This window comes from Jaculus jaculus, chromosome 14, assembly GCF_020740685.1.
Source record: "Jaculus jaculus isolate mJacJac1 chromosome 14, mJacJac1.mat.Y.cur, whole genome shotgun sequence".
Classification (NCBI taxonomy): Eukaryota; Metazoa; Chordata; class Mammalia; order Rodentia; family Dipodidae; genus Jaculus; species Jaculus jaculus.
Window position 1 is genome coordinate 43627116 of NC_059115.1, and position 25666 is coordinate 43652781.

At 36.1% G+C, this 25666-nt stretch overlaps 1 protein-coding gene across 12 annotated transcripts in view; it reads right to left on the reverse strand.

Annotated features, from left to right (window-relative positions):
• The window catches only part of Chl1 (cell adhesion molecule L1 like), a 224358-nt gene that overhangs the window by 169417 nt on the left and 29275 nt on the right, over positions 1 to 25666 (reverse strand). For 10 of the 12 annotated variants that reach the window (XM_045133850.1, XM_045133852.1, XM_045133855.1 and 7 more), the window contains exon 2: positions 2105 to 2187. The exons of the other annotated variants lie outside the window; for them this stretch is intronic. The gene's annotated coding sequence lies outside the window, so the exon portion shown is untranslated. The remainder of the gene's footprint in view (positions 1 to 2104; positions 2188 to 25666) is intronic. 12 annotated transcript variants of the gene reach the window in all.

Below are 25666 nucleotides of genomic sequence, written 5' to 3' on the forward strand. Positions count from 1 at the left end.
CTCCCAACAGCATGGACTGAGTTTCAATTGTGATCATGTCCTCCCCATCACTATGGACTGAAATTCCCTGAAACTATGAGACAAAATAAGGGCTTCCTCATTTAAGTTGCTTCTGTCATATATGTGACCACAGCAAAATAATAATATCATCATTGTTAACTAATGTAGAGATTGCTTATCTTCTGAGAAAGTTATTGTATTAGAAAACATGACTGACAATAGTATTCACATTTTATTTAATACTTGTACAGAGAAAGAGGATTGAACAAAGAAGGATATGAATATAGTAACTTTTGCTTTGGGCTAAGTCTGATGAGCTGCAATGACAAAATTATAAAAGCCTTTAGGAACATGGTCTTGAATAAAGTTAAAAGATATAACACAATTAAGAGAATTATTAAGCTTGGGAATGATTCTTATGCCCACAGAACAAAAAGCTTAAGCAATTGGAGGAAAAATAAAAATAATAGCTAATCTGAGACATATTGATCCAGGTACCTAGATAAGGAGTTTTCTCTTGGCCCAGGTTGGATAAATTGCTTTCAGAGAATAAAATAATGTGGTCAGAGGAAGGGCCAACTCATTGTGCTTATGAAATTTATACTGATCAATTTCTGGGTATTACATACTTTATGATGGCAATGAGACTGAGGAATCACACCTAGCTTCATGTAGTACTTAATTTAGTCCTGCTTCTCCTTGTTCTTGAAACACTGACATTTTCCTACAATTCCTAGGGTTTCCAGGTGTTCTTTCTTTCACCTGGACAGCACTGCCACAGATTCTCCCAGAGCTGTACTTAATGCTCATGCATGGCTTAAAGGCATCACTTCAGAAAACCTTTCCTCTGCCACTAATTATTAACTAATCCATACATTTTTCTTCTTTATTTACCTAGAAACATTGCTAGTTGATGCTTTCTCATCTCTTCTTTGATTTGGTTATTTGTTCAGTTGATTAGACTGAAACCTCCATGTGATGATTAAGTTCGCCTGTCAACTTCGTCAAAATAGGAATCAAGAGATTATTTCCAGGACTGGAGAGATGGCTTAGTGGTTAAGGCATTTGCCTGAAAAGCCAAAGGATCCTTGTTCAATTCCCCAGGACCCACGTAAGCCAGATGCACAAGGGGGTGCATGCATGTGGAGTTCCTTTGAAGGTTCCATTTACAACATGAACAAAAGTACTACATATAAGAAATAATATCTTAATTCTTCAGGATTCTAGATTCTGTTGGTGAAAAAAATGTGCTTTTGCAAAGGTCTGATGAAAATCATCTCACAAAACCATTTTGTACTTAAAAGCTAAGGAGAATAGTAATTATTGCCATGTACTGAGTGGCACATAATAATATGCACCAACACTGCACTGGTAAGTATCAAAATAATCCAATTTGAGCAGTACCCACACGCAGATACCACAGATCTATGAGGCATTAATCATAGGTATAGAGGGGTCATGCCACCTCCTCAGAACCAATCACTGTGTGTCTATTCTCCAAAGCAGTTTTGCTGACTGTTTCAAAATTTTTGAAATTAATTTTGATCCAACCTAGAATGGCAACAAAGGATTTGATTGATTCCTACAGAAGACACAGACCAGATTTTACATTATTTCAGGGACAGTCACTGAGGTTGGAATTCCCTTTAGACCATGAAGGGGCAAACTCCCTTTGACCTCTGAAAATACAGGATTTTCACATTATTATATTAAGTCTCCTAAGAAGCCAACCTTTTTAAAACTCAGTGGCTAAATTTATTTTTCTATTAAATATGACCTTTAGATAAATATGGTCAAGATGCCACTTTCAAATATGTCAGGAGGTCATCCACCAAGAAAAATAACTTTAAGGTGTGAGCTTTTCTCTTTCACAAGTAAGCCAGAATTTTAATGGAACACACACACACACACACAACACACACATAATTCCTGTATCATATATCCATCTGCTCCATATCTATGCCAAGACTGGAGTGAACATTCAATTTCTGCTGCATTTTCTTAGCCTGTGCCACTCCATCCAGCTGACCTTTTGTACAGTTTATGTTATTCATTAAATAAAATCAAAAGGCACAAAGCAATTAATTAACAAAAATAATCTTACCAGTAAATTATGTTCCCCTTAGTTCCACTATCATCCACTTGTAGTTTTAAGTTGGGGTCATTTCTATTTGTGAATTATAGCACCTAGGAACAGATTGGAAAGTTTAAAGATCATTTTCATCTGTGGATAAACTCTTAGTTTTTACCTTTTATTTGTCAAACACTTGCATACTTAATTTCTTCCCTACCTGAAGAAAAGAGACTTTCAATACCTATGTAATAGAATTGCTTTGTGCTTACTTTTAAAATGCTACTTCAGATGATACGTGAGAGAACAGGCATGCAGGAAATAGCCACAGAACTACACTTCATGCCGACAGCCCTACGGATGGAACTGCTCTCAAAGGATCAGGTAATTTTCAGTTGGCCACCGTTCATCAGACTTCCTCCTTGACAGTCTGTCCTCAATGAACTGCTTTACATGATAGCATCCAGTTTTTGTTTGATAGTGTACCAGTGTGTCAAAAGGAAGTAATCCTAAAATAAGAAGTGTTCTACCAAGATGTACATCATGGTCAGATATCTGTCAGCAACACTGTGAACATAAGCTTTCAATTCAAGAGGCCATTCTTCACCTTTGTTCATGCAAAACAAAATATGAAGTGGAGAAAATATTTGAAACAATACATGTGATCCTTTCATTGCTAATTCTCAGATGATTTGAGGATGGGCTTTCAGTCTTTAGAAGAGCCCTTAAGCTTGTTTTGTCATGCTTACCCATGAACACATCTTTGGAAAGCTAAGCTTGTCTTTCAGGCATCTAGACAGTCAATATATGCCAAAGAGTTTTCATATATCAACTGCAATTAATGAAGTATCATTCAGAGGAGCTATATCCCATCTAATAATTGAATGTATTTCGGTGGAAATTGCTAATAAAAGATATTTTAAAATTATATGTTTGAGCACCAACCCCCCCCCAGAAAAAAATAAGAATGCCTAAAAAAATGCAAGCAACCCATTTCTGTTCTCCACATTAACTGACAATCACTTTGGCTTTATTCCAAAGGCTATTGCCAAGAAGTTATAAACAGATTGCAGGGCCTCCATAGAGAATCTCACATGAGTACACTGAGAAGAAAAAGCCCACCCTGGCAAATGTAAGACAAGCCCCCACTGCTGTCCAATGGACCAAATGAAGCAATGCACAGGCTCTGTCCTTTACACTTTTAATTACTGACCTCCTTTTATTCCCATTAGGCCTGCTTTAAGCATTGTGGTTATTTGTTTGAATGTAACAAACAGAATTGTTTATGGAAAACTAACAATGCACAAAACAGCACTTCATGAGGCTCCAACCTGAGGATGTGTGGTGAGTGTTGGTAAACTACAACCATTTTTATTGCTTTTGCCAGGCAAGCAGACGACATTTACTTCACGAAAGAAATGCAAACACAGCCATCATTCTGTAGTATCCAGAATCCTATGCAACCACAGTAGAGGACAAAGAAGAAAAGCACTATTTGCAAATGTTGACTTTAAGTGAGATCTGCTGATCCTCCTGGTCCACTTACTAAGGTTGATGTTAAATAATGTATGATAGAACATGCTTTATTTATCTCAGTAATAAGAATGTCATACAGTCAGTGTATGTACAGCTGGGGTCTGACTTTTATTCTTTCAGTATTAAATCTCTGTGAGGTATCCCTTCCAAACCCATTCGAATCATGCAGCTGGCATAATATGGGTTCCAACAGGTCCCAAATCATCAACATTGTCAAGGATACCCATGACAATAGAGATCAGTTCCTGCTCGCATCCAACACACTCTCACATAGGATATTTCAGACAGGTTTGGCACTGTACAGGGAGGCAGAAGCCAGTGATCGGACATATTTGTATGCTCACAGTGGCTGCCTGAGCCTGCTGAGCTCTCATCTGCTTCATTCGATGCTGGTTGAGAAAATACCTACATTAATCATGGATATCAGTTCTTCGCTGCTAATCTAATCACTAGCTCTGTGTGTCTGGGTTTGGTTGTGAGACATATGAAGAATTGTCATGTGTCCTTTTGTTTGGTTTCCTTTCATTCCTCCATAATGTGGGTTCATGACCTCTTAAAAGGGGTGGATGCAGAAATGCTTAAGAATATAAGCAGTTTGAAATACACACACACACACACACACACACACACACACACACACACATATATATATATATATATATATATATGGGTTGAAAATAGTTATATATATATACATGTACATATATATATATATGCATATATATATATGGGTTGAAAATATACATATATATATATATATTACATATTGTAGAACTCTCTCTCTGCCATTTTAACACACTATTTTTCATAGAACATGACTTCATCATGTGCTCAGCAAGAGAAAAATGATCTCTTGCAATACTAGACAAAGTAGAGGAAGAAATATTTAGAGATGTTCTGTCACTTTTCATGATGATACTTTTCTAAAATTTTTGTAATATGAGTGTCCATGTGTGTGCACACATGTGTAGTGTGTGCACATGCATGGAGGTGCATACGTATGTTGAAGCTAAAGGAATAATGTGTTGTTCTTCAGTCATATTCAATATTGTTTAGAATAGCTTTTAAAATTTATTTGTATGCAGAAATAGAGAGATAGACAGACAATGGGTGCTCCAGGACTCCGAACCACTACAAACTCACTCCAGATGCATGTGCAACTTTGTGCATCTGGCTTTATGTGGGTACTGGGGAATCAATCCCCAGGTTGTTAAGCCTTGTAGGCAAGTACCTTCACCACTGAGCCATCTTTCTAGCCTGCACTCAATATTTTTAATGACACAGGGTCTCTCATTGGTCTGGTTCTTGCCAAATAGGCTAGACTGTCTGTCCAGTCAGTCCCAGGGATCGACTTCTAACTCACCAGAACTAAGATTACCTATGTGTGCTACCATGTCTTTTTTCACATATTTTTCACATGGGCTTGCATGGCACACACATTATTGAATGTGGTATTCAGAGTTTCCCGTTCCAAAATATTTTTGAGATGAATTTATACTTACTCATTGAAGTTACAGCAAATTTCATGTAAATTGAAATTACATCTTTGACAAAGCTGACTAAAGTCCCAGTAGCTCTCCTAAATGTTCCTGTTAGGTTTTACTTGGCAACATAATGCATCCTGAGTTCCAGAATGACATGTTTGATTGTTGTTGCAATTTCATTGCTACTGCCTGACTAAACACAGGTGACTGAGTGCACAAAAGCCACACAATTAACAGTGAGTGACACTTCATACTTCCTTAAGTTGACAATCCCAGGTGTAAATGTCATACTCTTACAGAGCAGGAGGGAGCACAGAACCACTAAAGAACTATCAAAAGAGACAGAGAAGTAAAGGAAAAAAAAATAATGAAAGAAAGAAAAAATGAATGAGGGAATTAAGGAGGAAAGAAGGAAGGAAGGAAGGAAGGAAGGAAGGAAGGAAGGGGAAGGAAAAGAAAGGAAAGGAAATGGAAGGGAAAGGGAAGGGAAGGAAAGGAAAGGAAAGGAAAGGAAAGGAAAGGAAAGGAAAGGAAAGGAAAGGAAAGGAAAGGAAAGGAAAGGAAAGGAAAGGAAAGGAAAGGAAAGGAAAGGAAAGGAAAGGAAAGGAAAGGAAAGGAAAGGAAAGGAAAAAGATAGGAGTAGGCTGAAGTACAAGCAATCTCTACTCCTTGACGTTTGAAACTTTGGCCAATGATACACACTTTTAGATGACCAATGTGTCACTGACGGATAAGGAATAGAATGATCCCTGAAGCATGGGTCTGAAGAGTTAATCTTCCATTTAAAAAGGATTAGCACTGGGTGGGGACTTTGAAGCTGCTGAGTTGCAAAGGGCAGCAGTATTGTTGTCTCTGCCAACTTCAAGGTCAGGCAGTCATGTCAGGAGGGATATTTGAGCATCACCTTCCTCCTTGGTTATTCCTTCTCTGGGTTGGTCAGCAGGAGGAAACCACATGGATGCCAGCATGTGAATTTTGGCCATTACTATGTAAGTCACATGTCTAGATGGTCACTGTTTATTCTCACATGAGATAAAAGGGCTTCTTTACAGTGTTTTAGGCATACTATGAGCTCCATAAAACCAGGAGAAAAGAACTGCCTCAATATTTACTTTCTTGGTACTCAAGTACAGTGGCTATTAAGCTGTCAAATATTCATTGCTGAGTACCTATACATTAAATGATAAAACCTCATGTAGATGTGTGTGTTTGTAATGAAGAGTAATTAGTTATCCATTTTTATTATATTTTCCTATAAAAATGTACCTAATCTCAATTGGTCAGTAAACACTAGAGATTTTCTAGTGATTAAAAAAATAATAAATCACTACAAAAAGCAGACACTCCTCACTTTAATCAATATTGCGTCAATAATCTTATGACGCTAGGAGTGAAAACACCTGTTCTTCTATCATCAGTTTGCGTTTACTTAGCAGGAATGAGCTCAAAATGCGTGCCATATGTTCAAAACAAATTTGTTAACTGAATATATATTTTACAAATAGAAATGGTATATTATGTACATAATAGTCCCTCGAACACTGCATAGTAGAATAAAAACAGCACACAGGCAGAAATTCTTTGCTAAACCTATTATAAAATGATGTACAATAAAACAAGAACTAGAAACATGAGGTAGAAAACGTTTGCTTTTCAAAACTACTTAGAAACAATATATAGATGATAATTCCTAAGAAGATCCCTGAAGGACGATTCTGAAAGAAGACATTTCTTATTTCTAACCACTTTTTGATAGTTTGTTCACTATCATGCCAATTTTGATAACTTTCTTTGGGTCATTTGTTAATGATTTCTAGTATCAATTGAAGATATAGTATGTGCTGAATACTGTGCTAAGCATTTTACATATTATCTCACATGATGAAGCAATTCTCTAAACTGGATAATACTGCCCATTGTTCTATATAGGACTAGATAAAATTAAACAGGTTAGGGAGTATGCACAAAGTTACAACGAGGGTGAGTAAAACAAATCCATTACTAGAACCCTGTCCAGGAAACATTAACGTCTTAACATATACCTATAGTAGACATCCTCTCTATCACATCATTTATGGAGAATACCTTGGGCTCATTTGAGAACAGAACTGTCATAATTATCCTTGTATTCTTTATTATGCTTTAAGACATACATTAAGCTGTTTGACAGCTGTCAATAATATAATGTATAGAAATTACCATTCAGGCACAAATCAGAAGTTCTAAAAGTTTTGTTTTATTTCTGGCTCTTTTACTAACACTGTCTATTAGTTACCTATTAGTTACTTTCAGAACTAACACAGGCTTCAGAACCTTACCCCCTGAGAATGTTGACTAAATTATTTCAATTATTTTAATGTTTTCTTTTCTCTTTGAAAGCTGTGTCTATATGACAAAGTTCTGGCAGTAGGACTAAAATAAACACAGAATAAAGACTTCTAATGTTTTTACTCTCCTCTTGTTAAGACATTTATAGACCAAGCATGGTGGTGCAGGCCTTTAATCCCAGCACTTGGGAGACAGAGATAGGAGGATCTCTGTGAGTTTGGGGCCACTCTGAGAGAACATAGTGAATTCCAGGTCATCCTGGGCTAGAGTAAAACCCTACCTCAAAATAATAATAATAGTAATAATAATAATAATAATAATAATAATAATAATGAGATTCTTATAGGTCTAACTTCTTGAGAAATCTTTACTATACAAAGATGAATCTATAGAACAGTACAGTAAGATGAAAACTATCTCAAATGATATAGGATAGGTCAGTAGAACTATGCTTCTAGAATTTGTGGTTGAACATGGAAGGTCTTTCCATCTTCTTAAGTCCTCCTCTATATCTTTCTTGAGTGCTTTTATGATTTCATTATATAGTTCCTTCACATTCTTTGATAGTGTTATTCCAAGGTATTTAACTTTTTTGTTGTTATTGAAAATAGGATGGTCTCACTGATTTCTTTTTCTGTATATTTGTCCTTTGCATAAAGAAAAGCTACTGTTTTTTTGTGTATTTATTTTTGTGTCCTTCCTCTTTGACGCAAGATTACCTTTAGAAGTTTTGGGATGGAGTCTTTTTATATATAGGAGCATGTCATTGCATATAGGGTTAACTTGATTTCTTCCTTTCCAATTTGAATCTTTTTTGTTTCTTTCTCCCGTCTTATTGCTTGGGCTGGTACTTCTAGTACTATGTTGAAGAGCAGTGGTGAAAGTGGGCACTCCTGTCTTGTTCCCAATCTCAGTGGGAACTGCTTGACTCTTTCCCCAGTTAGTATTATTTGAGCTTCATGTGCTTTATATATAGCCTTTATTGTGCTGAGATATAAACCCTCCATGCCTATTCTTTCCAGTATTTTGATCACGAAGTGGTGTTGTATTTTGTCAAAGCCTTCTCTGCATCAATTGAGATGATAATGTGATCCTTATAGTTAAGTTTATTTATGTGGTGTATTATGTTGACTGATTTCCATATGATAAACCATCCCTGAATCCCTGGGGTGAATACTATTGTTCAAGGTGAATGATGCTTATGCTGTGTTGTTGAATTCATTTGACAAGGATTTTGTTCAGGATCTTTGCATCTAAGTTCATTAGGCATATAGGCTATGATTTTCTTTCCTTGTTGCATCTTAGGTTTTGGTATTAAGGTGATGCTAGCTTCATAAAAGAAGTCAGGGTGGATTCCCTGGTCTCTGATTACGTGGAATAGTTTGAGAAAAATAGGTTTCAGTTCTACTATGAAGGTTTGATAGGATTTGGTTGAGAAATTATGGGCACAAGACTGGGTTGGAGAGATAGCACAGCAGTCAATGCACTTGTCTGCAAAGCCTCACATCCTGGGTTGGATTCTCCAGTACTCCACCTAAAGCCAGATGCAAAGTAGCACATGCATCTGGAAATTGCTTGCAGCAGCTGGAGGCCCTAGCACCCCATCTCCCACACTCCGTGTGTGTGTGTGTGTGTGTGTGTGTGTGTGTGTGTGTGTGTGTTTCTCTCTATTCCTCTTTGCATGCAAATAAATAAATACAAATATTTTAAGAAAGAAGACCAACCCAAATACCAAATGCCCCTAGATGGCATCATCTTGGCAGTCACCTTAGATCTGGCTGATACAGTAATTATTTTCTTTTTCCTTGCATTTATATGTCTGTGTTTGTGTGGGTGCACATATTATGTTTATGGGTGTGTGAGCATGTTTTCATGTGTGCATTGGAGACCAATATGTGGCATATTCCTTAGTTCCTCTACATCTCGTTTATTGAGACAGGTTCTCTTACTAGGGTTCACCAAATTGCCTTGATTAGTTAGTCAGCAAGCTTCAAAAATCTTTTCTCTGCCTCATCAGTGCTGGTATTATAAGTGTGCATCACAACACTGACTTTTAAGTGGGTGCTAGGATCTCAGCCTCAGTTCTTCATGCCTGAATGGCAAAAACTGCACCCTCCTGAGCCATTGTCCCATGCCACTAACTTTTTAATTCTTCCTCCTCATCATTTTCTTTAGTCTACATAAATACCAACTCTCTGAGTTTTCGACTTGTGTGTGGCTTTCGCAGAACATTCATTAATAAATCAGCATTTTTCTCTTACTCTGCCTATTTTCTGTTTATTTGCAAATAAATAATAATACAATGGAAAGGAAAGAGTAAATAAAAAATAGGTAAATTTAAAGTTCTCTTATATTGCCGTTAACTGATCATGGAAGGGGCATTACCTGTTTTCTCATTATCATTGAAAAGTAACATGTGTATCAAAAGGAATGACATTTTGGGCTGGAGAGGTGGCTTATCAGTTAAGGCACATGCCTGCAAAGCCTAAGGACCCAGGTTCGATTCTCCTTGTCCCACATAAGCCAGATATACATAATGGAGCATGTGTCTGGAGTTTGTTTGCAGTGGCTAGAAGTCCTGGTATGCCCATTCTCTCTCTCTCTCTCTCTCTATCTATCTATCTATCTCCCTCTCTCTTTCTCTGACGGTAATAAATAAATTTTTAAAAAATCTTTAAAAAAGGAATAACATTTTAAATGGTTTAGAAATTTATAAGTCAGGTGTCAATATTTTATGATAAAATTAAATCAGAGACAAACTTGCAGGTCTCTTACAAAAACCCATTTCTGGTTTTATGTGATTTTAAAATCCAGCTGAAAACTGTCATGCCAGAAGTCAAATAATCACTAAAAATATGCAATAGCAATTCTGAAAACAACTCCTAGAGAATTACTGCTTTCATAAATGTTCCTAATGCATGTGACATTAGCCTTGACTAGTAACAGTGAAGTAAGACTCCTGTGACTAATCCTCGTCAAGCCAGTTGTTTTGAAGCAAGTTAACTGTAACTTCAGCCTCTTTGTGTATTAAGATACATTTATGCAGGGCTAATTCAGGGCCAGGAACCCTCTTGCTAAATAATTTTGTCCCTACAACTCTATGAAGTAAGGCCTTTTTTTTTTTTTTTTTTTAATAATGCCCTCACTTAAAGATGGGGAAATGAAAAACAACAAAGAAGAGACAAGTTGCCTAAGGTTACATAATCACTTTCCCTGTATGGATTTATATAATGTCAAGTGCCTTTAAATATTGTGAAAGCTAATTACATTAGAATATCCATGAACTTTAAAGTTGGACTGTTGTTTTTGCTAACTGCAAGTTTAGTGATACTTTCTTCTAAAGATAGTTTTATTTATTTATTTGCAAAGTCAGAGAGAGTGCCAGAGTTTCTTGCCACTGTAAATGAATTCCAGATTGCATGTGCTACTTTGTGCATCTGGCTTTTTGTGGGTGTTGGGGCACAGAACCTGAGACTGGATGGCAGGCTTTGCAAGCAGGTACCCTTGTCTACTAAGTCATCTTCCCAGCCCTTTGTGGCATTTTCAAACATTAATAAAGAACAGAATTACACTGCATTAATATCACACATATGAGGGCTGGGTGTGGTGGCTCCTGCCTATAATACTAGCATTCAGGAGGATGACGTAGAAAGATTAACCACAGAAAGTTCAAAATAGGAACTTGTCTAAACAAATCCTGATCCTATGCTATTCTTCCCAATTTCCTGCTTGAGTCACTGCACCTGCTGCTTTGGCCTGAGTATTTGCTCAAATGGTTTTTAGCCCCTGATCACTCTCCCAGATCCTTCTGCCATTGACCTATGGGCCTCAGAGTGTTTGGTTTTGCCTCAGCAACTCAAAATAAACCAAAACCAAAGGCTGAATTTGCAAGCTTTCTCTTGAATTATTACTAAGTTTCACAACTCTGTAAACACCCCACAGACCTTTTCAACTCTTGCTTTGTGTTTTGGTCTTGATGGTAAAGATCTTTCCTCACTCACTGTGAACGTCAGGAAACAGTGAGAAAGTGTCATGGGTTTTCACCATTTTACCCATAAAGTGATTTAGAAAAGAAGGCAATAATGGGCTCAAGTAGATAAATGTGGGAGACTGATTCGTTAAGAACTAAGGAATACTCTACAGAAAATTGGTAATATATAAATGTCATATATATATATATATATATATATATATATATATATATATATATATATATACTCACAAGTGGCATATGTGTGTATATGCTGGCAAGAGCCTTAACCACTAAGCCATCTCTCCAGCCCACATTAGTTATTAGTGGTTTTTTAACGAAATTCCTTTCCAGCAAATGAGACCATAGACTATTTTCTGAGGTACAATGAATAGGATTGCAGGTTGATCAGACAAAACATAATAAGTGAAAGGAATCCTTACTATAAGCAGGTCACAAAGAAGTCAATCATGTATTTTCACTATAAACAAGTTTCCCCGTCGTGTTTGTGGGGGTGTCAGAAAATTACAGGTTTACAGATGGGAGAGAAAGTTAAACAAAAGGATTGCACATTCTTCATACATATATATATGTATTAGAAAGGCTTATGGTTTTAAGATGCATTTTCAAAGAAAATCAAATACTAAGAGAAACATTATAACAATGATATTGTATGTAGATTAATTTGAGCCCTACGCATTTTAGTTAAACTATGAGCTAAACTTTTGCAGAAAAGAATTATATATACATGAATCTGTATAGAAAATCACACTGAAAGAAAAATAAATCAAATTGCAAGTACTCCTACTTATGAAAGGCAGAACTTAAGGATAAATTGAAGATTAGTGAATGTAATAGATAAACATGTACAGGATGAAAACTTTTATCTTTTCCTCCAGAACTTCACAATCCTTTTTAGTGAGAAAGAAACTAGCCAAGTTTATCAAGCTAAAAAGACAGGCATGTCTTTGAGTCTGAAAACAGAGGCTGGGTCAGGGTGTCAGGAAACACTGAATCTTACAAGAGCAGAAAGCAGTCAAGAAGATATATGGAGATGAGGTGTCTGAGGGCAGGGAAGAGATCATAAAGAGAGATGAGGCTGAGAAGGTGAACTGTAATGACAGTGGCAAGAGCCTTGGGTGTCATGGTTAGGTAATTAACCATTGTAGGTTCTAGGGGAAATGACAAGTCAGATTTATATGTCAGGAAGATAACTCTAGTTTGACAGTTTTATAGTCTTAGATGCATTTAATGTTTTAAGAAAATTGGATATCTTGATTTATTAAGAATGGGAGAAAATTCAGGCATGGTAATACAGTCCTTTAATCTAAGCTCTCATGAGGCTGAGGTTGGAGGATTCTCAAGAGCTTGAGGCCAGCCTGTGGATACGGATTGAATTTCAGGTCAACCAGGGCTAGAGTGAAACCGTACCTTGAAATGGCCTCTCACAGAATAAAATAAGTGGATGATAAAATGGAAGACAAAAGGCAACAAAATGATTTGGAGATGGCTTAAATTCAGCTCCTACCATGTGGGAAGAATGTACTTCTTGGTTTCTTTCAGAAAGGATTTTTAAGTCGAAAAGAGAGAAAACAACAACAACAACAAAAAAAAAAAAAACAAGAAAATAATCTAGACACCCATCAGAACCTTGGTGATCTGAGTAGTTCCAGCTCTGGCTCTTACTAGCTACTTCACTGGGAGTTGGCCAAAACCTCCAAGAACTGTTATCTTTCAGTCTTTACTGGAACTTAACAACCATCTCTCTATTTACTTCACAATGAGAATTTAAGAAAGACAAACCATGTAGCACAGTAAAAATCTTACTTAATGATACTTAATGATAATTATACAATTTTGCCCAACCACTTATATGCAAACACCTCAATTATAAAGCTATGAAAATCTGTAGCTAATTAGTAGCACATAAGGAACACTAACACTCTTAAAGATATATCTAAAATGGAAGGGAGGAGGGTATTTAATAGGTTGGTATTGTATATATGTAAGTACAATGATTGAGATGGAGAGGGGATATGATGGAGAATGGAATTTCAAAGGGGAAAGTGGGGGGAGGGTATTACCATGGGATATTTTTTATAATCATGGAAAATGTTAATAAAAATTGAGAAAGAAAAGAAAACAACAATAAGATGTATCTAAAATGGCTACAAAGGGATCTAGTAAGGTACACAAACAGTAAAGTAGGTCATAAATATTGGTAGGATCTAAATATTACAAGTTATTTAATTAATATCTAACTTATAATAAGATGTTAATTATTGTATGTAACATATATAAATTGAATGACAATTCTCAAAATACCCTTAACAGAGACAAAACAATGAAAATAATTTAGTGCAAAGCTCTCCAGGAGAAGGGTGGGATATAGCTCAATTATATAGTAAAGAAGCATCATTATAGCATCTGTGAGGCCCTGGGTTTGACTCCAGAACTGTGGAAAAATAAACAGAATCTAAGAAATGGGCTGAAGAGATGACTTAGCAGTTATAGCAATTGCCTGTGAAGCCTAAGGACATAGGTTTGATTCCCCAGAACCCACATGAGCCAGATGCACATGGTGGCACATGCATCTGGAGTTCATTTGAAATGACTGGAGGCCCTGGCATACACATTCTCTCCCCTCCCAAATAAATAAATAAAAATTTTAAAGTATTTATTGAAAAAGAATCTAAATGCCAAAAATCCCCAGAGGAAAGTATATAAGGATAATGTGCAATCATAACAGTGTTACTCAGAGTATCAAACTATTAATTTAAAAATGTACACTGAGACTGCAATTTCCTAATACCTCCTCAAAGTACACTCTATGCAAAGTAAAGATACAAGCATTTTAGGCTAAAGACATGAAATCTGATGTCTAACCTTTCCTTGATTGACATTATTTGTTGCTATGACTTCTACCTTTCTAATACTGAACCATCTGTCAATCAAAAACTTAAAAAACTAAAAACTTTTATAAGAGTAAATAGTAGGATGGAAAACTGTCTTAGAGATTTAATTTGCTTTCTTGAAAAGCCTGTTTATCTAGGTTTGATTCATCAGTCCCCACATAAAGCCAGGTGCACAAAGTGGCATATGTATCTACAATTTATTTGTGGTGGCAAGAGTGTCCATATTCTTTCTCTTTATCTGTCCCCTGTTTCTCTCTCTTATTCTCTTTAATAAATAAGTAAAGCTTAAAAAGGGTAAATAGTGATGTTATGAAAATTGTACATTAAAATTTTTGCTAGGATAAGTAAATTAGGGTGTAGCTGAGGCTCACAATATATTTAGGTAAGAGTCATTTAAAATGATAGAGAATAAAGACTAAGCATGTTCCCAATTTAATATCTTAGTTAGAAATTCAGACAATCAAGTCAAATTTAATATAAATTACCTCTAATACAACCCTACTTTGCACAATTGAAGCTTAATTCACCTGTGTCCTCATCTACTTCAGCATTGTATACATTTGTGCATATATATGTGTGTGTGTGTGTGTGTGTGTGTAATTTTGTATATACATATATGTATATGTAAACTTGTCTATATAATAAAAGCAAAAGAAGCACAAGGGGGAATATTCTTTTATAAGATTTATTTTTATTTGATTATTTATTAGAGATAGACAGTGGGTAGGGGGAAGAGAGAGAGAAAGAGAGGGTGCTCCGGGCCTCTAGCCACTGCAAACGAAGTCCAGACTCATGCACCAGCATGTGCACAAAGAGAAACGTGTCCATCCTCCAGGCAAAGAAATAACTCCGCTTCCACTGCTGATCTAGATTTATTGTAGTCCACTGATAGTAACAAATAATTTTACATCTGAAAACATATGAGCAAAATCTTGCTTATAACTTGTAAGAACTTTATATATTTTATCAGTCTCATTTTAAAATATAAATAAATTTCAATACATAATAAAATATAGGGGCTAGAGAGATGTTTTAGCAGTTAAGGTGCTACCCTACAAACTTAAAGGACCCAGGTTCAATTCCCTAGCCCTAGGACCCATATAATCCAGATGCACAAGGTGGCACATGCATCTGGACTTCATTTGCAATGGCTGAAGGACCTCTCTCTTTCTCTTTCAAATATAAGTAAAAATAAAATATAAAAATATAAATTTCAGTGAACCAAGTTAACTTTATTGTCACATATAAGATGTAACTATAATAGTGAAATACCGAATCATTAATAAGATGTAGCAGACTGTGATCATCAACAGCGAAATACAAGCACTGTGATTTTAGTTCACAAGCACATTTTAACTTCAATCTCTACATTCAAAAAAAAAAAAACTGCTCTGTATTTTGTAAAGCTGGACAATTTTAAATGGCAGAAAGAAAGGGGGAAAAAAAAAAACCCTTAGTCTTTTACTATGAAAGAAAGCCTTTTAAAAATCAGCTGGTGATTTATTATGAAGAAGAAAGCATGCTGTGGTGAGGATTGTGTCAGTTTTAAGCCTTTACTTTCATCTATTTCTGTCTAAAGTAAACTACACAAAAGCCAGAATGTGTCACCATGTCCTTAGACCCTCCACGTAATCCAGGCATCAGATATGAGCTTAAAAAAACAAGTTATTTTCTCTTCATTATGTCTTGAATACTCATTTATTATGGAAGGAGCTCTTCAATCATTTTGTAACAAACCCCTTTTGAAATTCTAGCAAGAGTGTTTCTTTCAGTAATGGACAGTGGATCACTCTGCATACATGTTAAGTACCTGCTTACACAGTTTCTTACTGTGCCTTGATAGCATTTACCAACTCACACGGAGGGCTGGAGAAGGAAAGAGAGAGAGAGACAGAGAGACAGAGAGAGAGGGAGAGAGAGACAGAAGAGGATTCTCCCCAAACAAAGCAAAACAGTAGCCATAGGAACAAAATGTGACTTCTTTCTGTCATGAGTGTTCACTGTAACGGTGAGAAAAATATGGAAGGAGGTGTGACACCTGCAAGCATAATTTTTAAGTTGAAGACAAAAGGATTAAATTCAAACTTTCATGCAACAACTAACCTCATTTTCTCTTTCCTTTATTTATTTATTTTTTTTCAAAGTAACAGATGTCAACCAAGAATCCAACTATCATGATTTCATTAAAATCCCAGTGAGCATCTACTTCCCACCTAGAGTGGATGAACAATAGTAGCTGAGTATGAAAAAAGGGAGAAAAAAATAAATAAACAACAAATTTCACCCAATCCTTCCAAATCTATAAAATTTTCCCCTGCCTTTCAAAGGCTAAATTTAGAAATTGTTTTTGATGGAGTGCTCTGAAGTATAAGATGTTATTAGGCACTGTACAGGAAATGGATGTTGCAGCTCTCCTTCCAACATTTACACTTTCACGGTTGGAGAAAGGTAATTTTCTCTGTGCCTTTCTTGCACTTGAGATTCTCTTAATATACCTGGAGTGGCTACAACTAAATTTGTTCCGTACCTTAGCAAAAGCTGTGTGGTAACTTGGAAATGTCGGGAGAAAATGTCTGGCCAAAGGACAATCTCGGAATACCATTTTCTCTGATCAATTTTTAACACATCAATGCTCAGAATTAATGATGCTTCGAAAGGACTTAACAATTAAAAAAAAAAGAGATTATGCAAGACATAATACATTGTATCATTCATAAGACATGTTGGAAAAATTATAGTTAATAAGGAAGGAAATGCAACACTACCTTAAAATAGAAAGTAGAATCCCCTTGGAGCCAACACATGGGGCTAATGCAAAAATCAATGTTCACTGTGCTGGTTGCTTGCAAAATTACACAATTAATCCTGTGTAACCTAACCTAGTCACAATGCACACTGCATGGTCGCTGATGACTATTGGACTGAACAACATATTAAAGACAGAGATCTTAAATGAGATCCCATGAGAAACCACAGATTTAATCATTTTCCCTCCCTAATATTATTTTATCTCATATAATAGACATTACTTTCCATATCTGATACAATAAGATCAAATCCACTATTGAAGATATTACTAGGAACTAGAAAACTGTCTATCCTGAATCTATTGAGATGATTTCAAGCTAATGGAGGGTTCAGAAATCTGCATAAAAAGCTCTCTTCCCTTAATCATGGAATGGGTAACCATCTCTTGCTATTCTATATGACTGGGCTTTCATAGATGCTAATGAGCCATTAGAAAATTGCTGCCTTAGTGCACTACAAACCACATGAACATACATAATCTTATGTGCACTCAATTTATGTTTGCTATATTCTGACTTATTCCAGAATAAAATACTAACTACAAATTAACCTCTTAAGGATGGTCATTTTTAAAACCATTTCCCCTGCTACATATACATATTTATTTGCACAAGTACAAGTGTGTCATTGATTACTAAGCATCTTACCAGACTATTGTGCACATATTAAGCAGAAAAAATAGTTAAATATTTTCCAGGTGATTGGTGTTGTCTTTCAGACATTTTTTTCAAATTCTTAGACTGGCTATGATTCCATTCAAAAGTATACTACCTGAATAGAGGTGAAATGATTCCTCAAATACCCCCCTATGTTTTCTTTATATACTTAAATGAAATAAGATTATACTGTTAAAACTATTCATTCCAATAGCATCATTTCATTTGGTCTTAACTTCCTCTGTATCCTGATTCTTTCATTGTGACTACCATTTATGCAGATATTTTTCACTTCTCTTAAAAAGCTGTATGCTACAATAAAGTGAAGAATAGCTGAGTGGATGGATAGATGGATGAATGGATGGATTGGTGGGTAGTGGTTAGATGGATGGGTGGGTAGGTGGATGGATGAATGAATGAATGGTTGAATAGTTGTGGGAATCAGCTAAAAGAGTAAAAACAAAAAATCATGCTGTCATCATTTTATCACAATCTCCCTGCCAGCCATTGGCTGTTTTCTTCTCTCTGGCTTCCCCTGCTGGAAGCTTACCCCCAACACCCCACCCACAGAATACAAGCAAGATAACAACACCATTAATGGTGCAGGGCCTGGAAGCAGAGAGTGCAGATACTTAAAGGAGAGTGGATGCAAAATATGTAGGGAGAGGTGAGAAGAGGAAGATTCAAGAAGAAAAAAAAAAGTAGATACGGATACACAAAGGGGAACAATGGGCCTATAAAGCTAGAAAGTTGCTGAGCAGTGAAGGGAGCCTAGCTTCTGTAATGTGGAAGCATTAAAGCTAGGAATGCCCATATATACACTATTGTCTTCACAATGAATACTTTTTTCTGTTACATTTGATTTCTGTTCCATTCCCCCTTGAAGCTCCTCTCCAAATGGATAAAAACTACTCTCTTCCAGACAGTCCTCATTTTCATGCAACAATAGCAAAGGATGGCAGAGAATAAATGAGGTATGTTTTACTTGTGTGCTTGTGTGTTTATCCCTTCCAGCCCGTTCCCCCCCACACACACTTTTAGCCCCCTGAGAGGACATGCCCCTGATATTCCAGAGCATCATGGAAACTAATCCATGGGTATAATGTTAGTCTAGAATTTACATTTGAGTACACCTTTAACGTTTCTCCTAATATCGATTTTCTATTGAAAGAGAAGGAAAGGATAAAAAATGCCTTACAAAATTACTTTGTTTAAATGCTTCCATGTTCACAGTTGGTGTTTGGAGAGAAGGAAGATAAAATGTATGTTTCTTTAAACTTTGGAACTAATTAATAATAAAAATATGGTAGTAACTGCACCTGCTATTTTCTTACATAGTATAAACATTCATTTTACCTGTAAAGATCCCTGGTGAAATTATTTACTTGAAATTATAGGTATGAACTAACCCACCATGCATTTCAGCGTGTATTAGAAAGTTCTTTCTGGTATCAATAAGAAAACATTGTGATAAACACCAAGATCTCCTTCTTGTGCTGTTTTTAAAATCCTGCCATGTGACATCTACTCAGCAATTGTCAAGCACTGAAGAATGAGGACACATCTAGAATAATAGGTAAGATGAAACTTGTAAGCATTTCAGGGAAAATTGTTTTCTCTAAGAAGTCATGGGAATATATTCACATGTAAAAGAACAGGCAGAGAAACACTAACCATACCTTTATTTATCTATTCTGAGCTTTCTCTTTCTTGACTTTAAGTATCAGGAGAGGCAGGAGTCGTGTTTAGTTCCCACATAGTGGTGAGGAGTGCCTGTGTGTGTGTGCACGTGTGTGTGTATGTAATTATTTTTTTTAATATTTAAGTCAGCTTTCATATTTCTTTATTTCATAAAAATAGTTAAGAATTAGTTAAGACTTATTAGCTAGCTCTCTAATTGATACTTTAAAATTTCAAAGATATAAAATTTGTTACAATACTGTTGGAACTAAACACATGTGTCTGGAAAATTTCCCACAAGAGCACTTTTTGTCACTTATTAATCAGCAACCTATTTGAATAGACTGTATGTTCCCTGGAGGTGGATATTGTAAGTTGTTGACTATACTTCCTGAACTTAGCAGAAAACTTTGTATGTACACACAATGGTCCATGGTTATAGACCAAATGAACCAAAGGCTTGTAGAAGCAGAGTAGATGGATGGCTCATTATACAAAGTGTTTGCAAGCACGAGTTTGGATATGGATATCCAGGTCCCACATAAAAGCAAAGGATATAAGGGGCATCTATAATTCCCACATGCCTAAGGAGAAAAGAGAGCCAAAGTGAGAAGAATATGCCACAAACTCCAAGGCAAGATAGCCTAGTGAACAAAGTGGTAAACAAGGAGAGATCTTGCTTTGTATGAGGTAGAAAGCAAGGATGGACAATCAAAAGTTGTCCTTTGACCTGCAAAGTGCAAATGTCTTTACTCACACATACAAACACACATGATGCACACTCACACACCAAAAAAAAAAAAAAAAAAAATCATTGGGCTGGAGAGATGACCTAGCCATTAAGGCATTTGCATGTGAAGCCTTGGGAGCCAGGTTTGATTCCCCTGAACCCATGTAAGCCAGATGCACATGGTATTGCATGTGTCTGAAATTTGTTTGCAGTAGCTAGAGGCCCTGTTGTATCCATTCTCTCCACCTACCTCTCTCTCCTAAATAAATAAATAAAAATAAAATATTAAAAAATCATAAGCACATCTATATCTTACAATGTCCTCTTGAGTTGTTGGGATTGATTGTTCTCACTTTTCCCTCCCATTGAATTCTGCAAGCTCAAAAGGTTTGGAAACCTCACATGACTCTAATGATAATGATAATTTCAGCAAATGTATCAAATGCTTTGTGTAAGACATTCGTATGTCAGTTTAACAATGCTAATACATGAAAATAATTTGCAACAATTTTGTTAGGTCCTATGCTTTGTACCTGGTGTGGTAACAGTATTTATTTTGCAAAACTTGACCACATTTTGAATAGCAAATTGCTGTCAAAAGTAAAAATGGATACCACCTAAGAAGATATTTTGGTTCTGTACATCAACGCTTAGAACACATCTCCTTTATAATCCACCATGCCAGGCTGTAATATTAACTTTACAGTGTATATCTGTGTTCCAGTAACAATTCACTTATAATCCCACTGTTTAAGACCAAACATTGAAGATGTGGACAACCAGCCTATCACCCATGCTACATGGCTATGGCTGTTGTAATCAGAAAACAGATTAAAGAGTGAAATTATAATCCTCAAAATATCCACATTCAAGTTCCTGGAACTCATGAATATGTCACCTTGCATGATATGGAGGACTATGAAGATAAGATTAACTGATTAAAAATCCTAAAATCCTTGTATTATCCTAGTTTACATGCATAGTTTGAATGTGATTGCAAGTGTGTACAGGAAGGCAGGAGTGAGAAGATAACAGGAAGACAGAGCACAAAGAGAGAAATTGAAAGATGCTGTATACATCTGGCATTGAAAATGAAGGAAATGCTAAGGAATTTCGGTAGACTAAAAGATAGATGAAGCAGAGAAACAAGTTCTCCCACAGAGTGTTATAGTGACCCAGCCCTACAGACACCTTGACTAAGACTTCTGATCTCTGGAATTGGTAGGAGAATGGGTATATGTGGTCTCAAGACACCAAGTTTGTGATAAACAGTCGCTGTAATAGCAATGACAAATGCAAATCGTGGAACTTATGCCAATAGGAACATACATTTTACTTTCACAGAAAAAAATATATTTCTTTTGTGTTCATATCAAATATATACTATCTTTATTCTAATTGTTTTGCAAGTAGATTAAGTATTATATTCATTAAAATTGTTGCCTGTTGTTGAAAATTAGGTCCTAAAAATCAGATTTATGTCACACATGCAGTTCTTGTATCTGGCTACATAAAATACTTTCACAAATGGACAAAATAGTCAATAAATACTAAAGCATAAAAGATTCATGCCTTGTACAAGTTAGGTGTCATAGTTACACTCTTATTTAATATAATATTTTTATTTTTTAAATTTTATTTGGAAGACAGAAGGGGGAATGGTACATAGAGAGAGAAAGTGAGAATGGGCACACAAGGATCTTCAACCACTGCAAATGAACTTCAGACACATGTGTCACCTTGTAGATCTGGCTTACATGGGTCCTGGGGAATCAAATCTAGGTCCTTTGGCTTCATAGGCAAGCACGTTAATTGCTAAGCCATCTCTCCAGCATGTCTGATATTCTTAATACCTTAATATTTAACAAATAATTTAAGCCCTCTCTTCTATAGTGTGTTTATATTTTCATGATAAGAGTACTTACCTAGCTTTCAAGAACACTGGTAGGATTACCTGATGCCAAGTGACATACATTTATAAGTCCTCATTTGCATGTTAAGCTCTGGAGTGTTGCTGTTACAGAGTCTAACTCCCCTTGTGAAAAAGAAGCTGAAATTAAGTTGATGTTTTGCCATCCCCCCAATGTCCATAGTAAAATAAAATGTAAAAAAGGAGGGAGAGCTCTTATGTACAAGCAGGTAAATCATTGAATTGCATGTAGAACATATATGTTACATATATGCTCTGACATGGTGTGACCTATAATCTGAAGTTGACCCAGAGTCATAGCTTAACTCTTGGGATTAATGCTTCCAGAGTTGAGGAGTTGGAATATGCTAAGTTCTATACATACAATTTTACATTCTTTTAAGCCACTTGTTAGGAATAAATTCATGTACTAGAAATATCATATAATATTACCATCTAGAATTAATATTTGTGATTTGATATTGATATTTTTCCATAGTTGCCATATATGAATTCACGTTTTATTTTTATTTATTTATTTGAGAGAGAAAGAAACAGAGAGTGAGAGAGAGGCAGATAGAGAGAGAATGGATTTGTCAGTGCCTCCAGCCACTGCAAACAAATTCCAGATGCATATGCCACCTTGTGCATCTGTCTTACATGGGTCCTGGGCAACTAAACCTGAGTCCTTTGGCTTTGCAGACAAGCACCTTAACTGCTAAGCCATCTCACGAGCCCCAGGAATTCACTTTTTTTTTAATTTTTTTATTTATTTATTTGAGAGCGACAGAGACAGAGAGAAAGACAGATAGAGGGAGAGAGAGAGAATGGGCACGCCAGGGCTTCCAGCCTCTGCAAACGAACTCCAGACACATGCGCCCCCTTGTGCATCTGGCTAACGTGGGACCTGGGGAACCGAGCCTCGAACCGGGGTCCTTAGGCTTCACAGGCAAGCGCTTAACCGCTAAGCCATCTCTCCAGCCCGGAATTCACTTTTTTTGTGTGTGCATGTGCACATCTGTGCACAGGCATGTGGAGGCCAGACAATGTCCACATTCTATCTCTTTTGAGGCAGAGACTGTCTTGGCCTATAACTGACTAATTAGGCTAGGCAAGCCAGCCAGTAAGCCCTGGAGATCCTTCCATTTCTGCCTCTCTAGAGCTGAGATTCTAATTACTTGTGTAACTAGATAAAATGTGGCATTTTATGTAGCTACTAAGGCTCAAACTTAAGTCTTCATGCATATGAGGCTAATATTTTACCAAATGAGTTTTCTTCTAACCCTATGTGGTGGCTTGAGTGTAAAATATCCCTGTTATGCTCATGGTTTTTGGCACTTAAATCCCTGTTGGTGGTGTTATTCAGGATGGTTGTGGAACTTTTAGAAATCTTTAAGAGATACAGCCTTGCTGGAGAAAATGTTGGAAGTATATAACTTGTGTTTCTACTTTACAGGAATCACAGTCAAGAAACTACCTTGAGTCTCAGATGAGATTTTGGAATTTAGAACAATTTGGGGACTGGCGAAAACAATGAAGACTTTTAGAGTTAGACCAAGTGCATTTTGCATCGAGAAATGGCCATAAGTCCTTGAGGTCCAGGGCTAGCTGGCCTTTCAGCTTCAGGATTCACCTGTCTCTGGTTTTCTCCTTGCTGCACTTACACTGGGAGTATACATGTTCTCACTACATATCTGAATTGACATGGGTCTTAGGGATCTGAACTTGGGTCATGAGGTTGGCACAGCAAGTATTTTATCCATTGAGCCACCTCCCCAGCCTGGAACTATTTTATTTTAATTTATTTAAATGAAAGAAAAGAAAAAAAAAGTTGAATCTCTCAATTTTTTTTTAAATCATGTTTTCCCTTTACTGTCCAAAAATCAATTTATTTTTTTAAATATTTTACAACAAAGATAATATGTCCTACAACTTTTTAAACATTAATATAATTGGTGCCATCCACAAAGCATCTATCTTAAACTTTATTTTTACATAACTTTAAAAACATATTTTATCCATTTATTCATGTATTTACAATCAGAGAGAGAGACAAAAAGACACACACACATGCACAGAGGGGAGGGGCATTTCAGGGCCTACAGTCACCCTGCCACTGCAAAAAAAAAAAAAAAAACACCTCCAGCTGCATGCACCATTTTGTGTATTTGGCTTTACATGGATACTTGGGTCATTAGGTTTTGTAGGCATGTGCCTTAACTGCTGAACCATCTCTCTAAACCTCATGCATTTTTGTTTTAGGGCTGGAGAACTGGCTTAATGGTTAAGGCACTTTCCTGTGAAGCCTAAGGACCCTGGTTTGATTCCCCAAGACCCATGTAAGCCAGATGCACAAGGTGTGGGGGGGGGGTCATGCATCTGGAGTTTGTTTGCAGTGGCTGGAGGGCCCCTGATGTGCCCTTTTTCTCTATCTGCCTCTTTCCTCTCTCTCTCAAAATAAATAAATAAATAAATTAAAAAAAAATGTTTTAAAACTCTACATTTAGACTAACTTCATTTATTTGAACTACTCTATATATTTCACATATTTACATATAATATATTTTAAGTTATAATGAATATGAGTGTTATATATTTCAAACCTTTAAACCATTTTTGATAGGTATTCTCATTTCCACTTTTCATTTTAAAAAGTAACATGGGAAATATTTGCATATTTCTCCTTAAGTAAATGTGGGACCATTTCTCTTGGGTGATCATGCAAGGCAGAATGGCTGGGACATAAAGGGTCCAAATATTTACAGTTTTACTAGCTCTTGTGAAATCACTCCTTCCAAAGGGATTGTGCCAGTTTTTACTCATACCAGAAGAGCACAAATGTTGATATTTCCTTATGTATTCCTAACACTCTGTAGTAGATGCTGTCTTTGTAACTGCCTGATGAATGGTAAGGAGTTCCTTACTGTGCTTTTTAGAATCAGACTAGACTAATGGGATATAATTTACATAGCATGCAATTAGTACTAAAAAAGCACAAATTAATACACATTCACAAATGCATACTGCTTTATAAACACGTCAGCAATATAACATACCGACAGTCAAGACCATCGATTTTATTTTGGTTACTTCAAAATTGTCTTTTCCAGAATATGGTGTAAGTGAAATTACACAGTATGTCACCTTTGTTCATTAAGCACACACTTATTTACATGGTTGTGTGTAGTAGCTTAACAACATTCCACAGTGTAGGTGAGTCACCATTTGTTTTATTGCATCTTTAATCTGTATTGCCTTGTTGACTTCTGTGATTGAATCTGCTAACATATGTGGTTGGCAATTAGAATTTATTCATTTTATTTTGTTGTTGTTAGTTTTTATGTGTTAATATATTTTTAATTTAAGGACAGAGAAATATTAACTACTCTGACATGATCCTTTATAATGTATATATGTACAAAACATTTTACTGTAGCTCATAAATTTCTACAATTATAATAACAAGTACAAAATTTAAAATGTGAATTATTTTATGTACTTGTTAAATTTTGGTGACTCCTTAACATCAGGAATACCTCAGTAAGCTTCTTTTTCCTTTTGCCAGTGTTTCCACATATG